At 38.7% G+C, this 6,000-nt stretch overlaps 1 long non-coding RNA gene across 1 annotated transcript in view; it reads right to left on the bottom strand.

Annotated features, from left to right (window-relative positions):
* Positions 1–453: 453 nt before the first annotated feature.
* Positions 454–6,000, bottom strand: part of LOC138756153 (uncharacterized) — a 28,450-nt gene continuing 22,903 nt past the window's right edge. The window contains exon 2 of the long non-coding RNA XR_011352806.1: positions 454–3,234. This is a non-coding gene — a long non-coding RNA (uncharacterized lncRNA). The remainder of the gene's footprint in view (positions 3,235–6,000) is intronic.

The following is a 6,000-nucleotide window of genomic DNA, read 5'->3' as shown; positions in this document are numbered from 1 at the left end:
TATTCAAACTGGGATTTGCAATGGTGCTGAGGGCAAGAAGGGCTCCCAAAGGGTCTTAGGCACTGTAGGCTTCATGATCATGTCGGAAGTTTGGATTTGGTGCTCAAGCTGCTGATTAATCCAAAAGGATTCTGTTTGCATGCATGGGCTGTGGGAGTGCAGAAGACAAATCCATGAGTAATCAGTTACTCTTTTGCTTCTCTTTCTGTCTTACTCTAAGGGGACCAGTCAACATTAATTATGGCTCTTTGTCTGCCTTAAGGCAGGCGGAAGAAAATTTCATGTAATAGTACATGTTCTGAACTATTATATGACAATAAATGTATCTTGAAGCTTGAATCTTGATTTATATTTAGTTGGGGTATTAAGGGTGATGGGGAATGGGAGCTGAGTCTGTTATGAGCCCAGAGGACCCCAAAATCTAACAGCAACAAAATTGACAAGAACAAATGGTTACTTAAGCAAAGGTTGCTTTTAATTATCTTTAAACATGAAAACAGGATCAAACTTTAACTTATTACTATTAACTTAACTAATCTAACTTAACCTCCTTCTAATTCTAAATGCATATGTAGGTAATGCGTTCTTTGATTTGCAGTCCAATCTCACTTCTCACTCCTCCAATTTCACCAGTATCTGGCAATTCTTATACTATGCACAGAATTTAACATTTATGAATTTTACCAAGCTTTGGTGCTTGAAGGGTAAATTGTTACCACTAAAGAAGGTTCTAGTCAGTTTTAGAGAGAGATTTGTTTCTCTTTGGACAAAACTGATTCCTTCCAATCAGCCACTTTAGTGTCTTGCCAAAGAAACTTGCCCCATCAGGGTTTTCCAGATGATAACCTCTTTCTTTCAGGTTACCACAGAGGTCCTTTTTGTTTCACTTATTTCAAGTGAAACATTATGCAGCCAGCCATGACCTCTTGTATGGACCACAAAGGCTTTGGCCAGGCTGAACTAAGCACTCACAATCCATCTTCAAAATGGGGTTTTTCCACAAGCTTGCCAGCTTGTCCTGTTCCAGTCCCAGTTGCTGCTGCTGAACTGTGGAACTATAGAACTGAATTCTCTCTCTCTCTTTCTCTCTCTCTCTCTCTTCCTCTGAGAAAAGCCTGTTTGACTCTCTCTGAGAAAAGCCTGTTTGACTCTCCGTGCTTGCAGAACCACATGACCCTCTTAGAACAGCAAACTGCACTCAGACAGACTGCAGCTCCGAACATAATCCTCTGAGTTTTTTCATCTGTTGCTTTCCAAAACAATAATCCATTTGTGAAGTCGCTAAAGGCACTCTTCAAAGTTTTTGCAAAGGCACTCAGAGCCGGTCTGTCTGACTTGAGCAGAGCTCCAGTATTTTAAATGAGACTTGTTTTGAAGTGTTTGCATGTGACCTACACTAAAAAAAAACCTGCCATGATTTATCTCCTTTGAAACATATCTATTTACAATATAAAATACAAAATAATCGGTCACAAGTCTATGGCCAGATTAACCTTGATCTTGTGGAATGGCAGAGCAGGCTTGACAGACTGGATGACATATCCTGCTCTTAGTCCTTATGTTCTCATAAGCCTGTACCATAGTCCACCACTGTCACCATTGAGAGAAAGGGATCTTATCCAAGACAACTGTAAAAACTAAACATTGTAGCTCTTTCTAAAAAATCAGAAGATGCACACCATCTCACAAATTATGCCCCCCCCACCCCCCTTTCATGCTCTGTTAGGTACCTACTGTCCCACCATGGGAAACCTCATAAGATGCAGAGTTGGAAGTATTTGGCAACCAATAAGCGGTGTGGTGATAGAAGACTGAAGCGTAGAAATGTTTGATGAAATTTCAATTTCAAATGAAATTTCAGAAACCAACAATTGGATAATTAACTTGTTACAGTGAATCTGCTCTATTTCTCCCTATAGCTTGTGGTTTGAAAGGGTTGCATGATTGTTTGAAAATCTCACAAATGAAATGGCACATATTTTGACTATCAGGACCTTCCAAAATACTGGTAGCAGCGCAGAAATGACCAGCGAAGTTACTGTTTGGATTTGTCCTCTATTCTTCTGGGTCTGGACTGCATTTCCACAAGGTTTACAACTGATGATGTCTAGCATCAAAATATTACTGGACAAACAACCATTTTTATATTAAAAACAATTCAATTTTTGGAGATGTGCATATGCTTGTGAAAAATGATTTGGTCAGCATTGACCTGATGTCAACAATGAATTCTTGTCAACTTCTTTATCCTCATTTGAAAAAGGAAGAAAGATTTGGTAACCCACAACCTGCTTTGTGTTCCTAAGTTGAACTGAGTTGAACAGATATAAAGTCTCTGAAGAGGAATCAGTCAGTTTTATCTGAATCTTTGAAATAAAACAAATATAATGTTTCTTCGAGATTATCCTCATGTAGAATATTTCGCCAGTAAGTTATTGCCTTATTTTTCCTTTGAAGTCGTAAGGAGGAATTTCAGTACCATGTTTGATTATATTGGGCACTGCATGGAGAATGGCTATTTACTCAGATTGTTCATGAATTATGCCGTCTTTATTAACAAGCATGACTTTGGCATCCTTTAACTATTGTTCAATATTTTTAAAAAATCAAATTATCTTTATCTTCCATTGAATAATAGTCTGAAACTTACAACTTTCAACTTTCTATTCATTTGGTACAATGTAAGTATCATCTTCATAATGGTCTGTATAATTACAGTACACCGCTAAGTCTCTTGATAAAGGAGTATTTTCATAGATGTTTTCGTCAAAATCCATGGACTGAAATGCCCCAAACTGCTTGGGACTTGCAGTTGATTCAAATTCTAATTTCATTGTATGTTCTGCAGTTTGGCTAGTGGGATCTATCATAACGTTTTCATAGTTCCGTTGAGCATATAGTTGATTATTGATTTGGCAGTTTGGTAGAGTATCTGAACTGGAAAAATTCTCAGAAGAACAATTAACCCTGTAAGTATTAGACTTGTCTTGAGCATCTGGCGAATCTGTATTTGACCATTTGGTACTTGATCTGAAAAACTTTATACTTTTTGATTGAGAGCACTTACAAAACCAGATCAATAGTCCAACTACACCAAGCACCACCAACAAAGGGATGACACTTGATGCAACAATAATGTTTGTTGTGCTGTTCATAATGGATTGTGTGGTTGGTTCAGTGGAAGGATTTCTCTTCAAAGAAAATGAACCAACTGAATCCTCTTGAGATAAAATCCTGAAATACAAGAAAAGAAATGTTTTATAATGTAGACAGCATTTTACATACTTGACAAAATCTAAAATAATTTGAAAATCAGAAGTATTAGTGTAGTGTGGATTGTGGAGGGTGATGTGGCCTCTCCATCTGGAACTTGATGGGAAGGTGATTGTGGAGGGTTACGTGACCTCCCTGTGGTTACAATAAAAATTATTGTACTATGGTGTTACCTTGTGTCTGCACTCACTTCTCTGTGAACCCACTGAACCAGTGTTAAATCTCACCTAATAACTGGAAGCACTCAGCAGGTGAAAGCATTGGTGGGAAGGGAAGTGTAGTCATTATTTCAGGACAAAGAGCCTTCACCTCAGTTTCACTTTTCACAATTGGTGTCTGACATGTCAAGTGTTCCCAGCATTGTCCTTTTTACATTCTGCCTGCAGAATCCAGTGCAGCATCCTTTAATGGGAACACCTTTACCTCTGGACTTCCTCCATCTCAAACTATATATTCAATATTTCTAGGAAAATTCCTGGAGCTTCCTATCTTATGGGACTATGGAGCAACTTCACCACGTGGACTGCAATCATTCAATAATCATGGATCAGATGTGATGGATGCAATTTTATTTCAAAATTTAAGAGATGGTTAGTTAGGTACTTTGATGAGAGGCTATGGTCGGGGTGCATGTGGAATAAATAGTTTGGCACAGCTAGATGGGGCAAAGGGCTTGTTTCTGTGCTGTAGTGTTATATAGTTCTATGGTTTTAAAAACAAATTGTGACAGAATATTTGGAAATATTTTTGGGAGATAAATGGGAAATTATAGAGTAGGTTACATACACACATTTTAACACAGATCTTATTTGAAAATACTAGAGAATTCATATTATGAGTGACTTTACAGGAACTGTGGAAATAAATGAACTATTTTCTTTAAAGCAACAAGCAGGAGACATGATGTCTATTGATAGCTCTTTGCAGAGTTTTGGAGTAATCACAGAAAGGTCACTAATGGGTTTTTGTTTACCTAAAAACAACAGATGAACCAGAAGACAGACTTCTATGTTTGCTGGAGAAGGTCAGGTGTTTTTTACAAGATAGAGAAAGTAACTCAGGCTTTCTGGCAGTTTGAGAGTCTGAGTGTCTCAAAGAGACAGCCAGGCGAAACTTGTTAGAACTGAAGCAGAAGCTCCATAGTGGAGGATGGCCTACTCTCGTGTGTCATGCAAGAGGAGAAAATGAGCTGTCTAGTGTTTCTCTTTGAATAAGAGGAACAGAAAGGAACTCTGTGGTGACCTGAAAGAAAGAGGTTATTATCTGGAGAACCCTCATGGGGCAAGTTTAATCAGCAAGATGACTAATGGTGGTACCTCAGTTGTGGAAATCCTGGAACCACACATCCCTCTCTACAAAACCTACAAGAACCTTCCTGAGTGGTAACCATTTAGCTTTCAAGCACCAAAGCCTGATGAACTTTATACATGTTAAATTCTGTGCACTGTATAAGAATTTCCTGCAACTAGAGAACTTGGGAAGTGAGATTGGACTGTGAATCAAAGAACTTTTCTTAAATTTACATACACATTACATACACATGCATTTAGAATTAGAAGGGGGTTAAATTAGATTAAGTTAAGTAAGTTAATATAAATAGAGTTAAGTTAAAATTTGATACTGTTTTCATGTTTAAAGATAATTAAAAGCAACTTTTGTTTAAGTAACCATTTGTCATGGTGAGTGTCTAATGCTTTTGGGGTTTGGGGTCCTTTGGGCTCATGAAACATTCAAATATTTTAAAGGGTAAAAGGTTCTCCTTGACATTTAATCTTCAGGCATTTGTGTTGGACAATGTCTCCAATGTGACTCAAGACCTGAAAACAGAACAAAACTGCAGCAACTGGAGGCTGAGACCAAAGAAAGAGCAACTAAAGGATTGCTGAAGGAACTCAATATGTCATACAGAATGGTTGAAATGGTCAGACAACATTTTGGGTCAAAACTATTTCTCAAGACTAAATGGCATTGTTAAAGTTACAAATATAAAAAGGGATTGAAGCCGGGGGAAGAGTTCAGGGATGATAAAGTTTAGGACAGTAAGTGTGGGAGATGGAGAGAGTGGAGAGGCAGGTAGAGGGATAAACCTTTATTGTTGCAGGAAAAGTGGATGAGAGAGAAAGCAAAAGCAGATGTGAGAGGGGGAGAAATTGAGTGAAAAGAAACATAAACACAGGAGCAAGTAAAGAAGAGGAGAAAACAGTGGAATCAGCTGGGGGTTGGGGTTACCTAAAATTAGAAAAATCAATACTCATGCCATTAGGTTTAAGGCTTTTCTGGAGTCATATGATGCTTTGTTCCTCAAATTTAAGTTTGGCTTCACCCTGATAATGGATGAGGCCAAGAATGGTCACTGCAGGAATGGTTGGGGGAGTTGAAATGGTTGGCTGCAGGAAGCTCAAGTGTAGACTGACAAGTGTAGAGTGGAGGTGTTCGGTGAAGCGATCACCTAATCCGTGCTTGGTCTCACCAATGCAGAGGAAGCCACGTCGATTATACTGCATGTAATAGATTAATTTGAACAATGTGCAAGTGAAACTCTGTCTCACCTGGAAGGTCTATTGTGGCCCTGGATAGAAGTGAGGGGGGAGATGTAGGGACAAGTTTTGCACTTTCTGCAATGACAGTGGGAAGTGTCTAAGGGGGTGGAAGGTTGGAAGGTAAGAGCGGATGAGAGAGCTTGGAGCACCTTACCCCTGTGTATAGTGGATAGGGGATGAGAGGGGA

This window comes from Narcine bancroftii, chromosome 3 (assembly GCF_036971445.1).
Source record: "Narcine bancroftii isolate sNarBan1 chromosome 3, sNarBan1.hap1, whole genome shotgun sequence".
NCBI classification, from domain to species: Eukaryota; Metazoa; Chordata; class Chondrichthyes; order Torpediniformes; family Narcinidae; genus Narcine; species Narcine bancroftii.
Note: the sequence above shows the minus strand (reverse complement) of the source record. Positions and strands in the feature narration are given on the sequence as shown.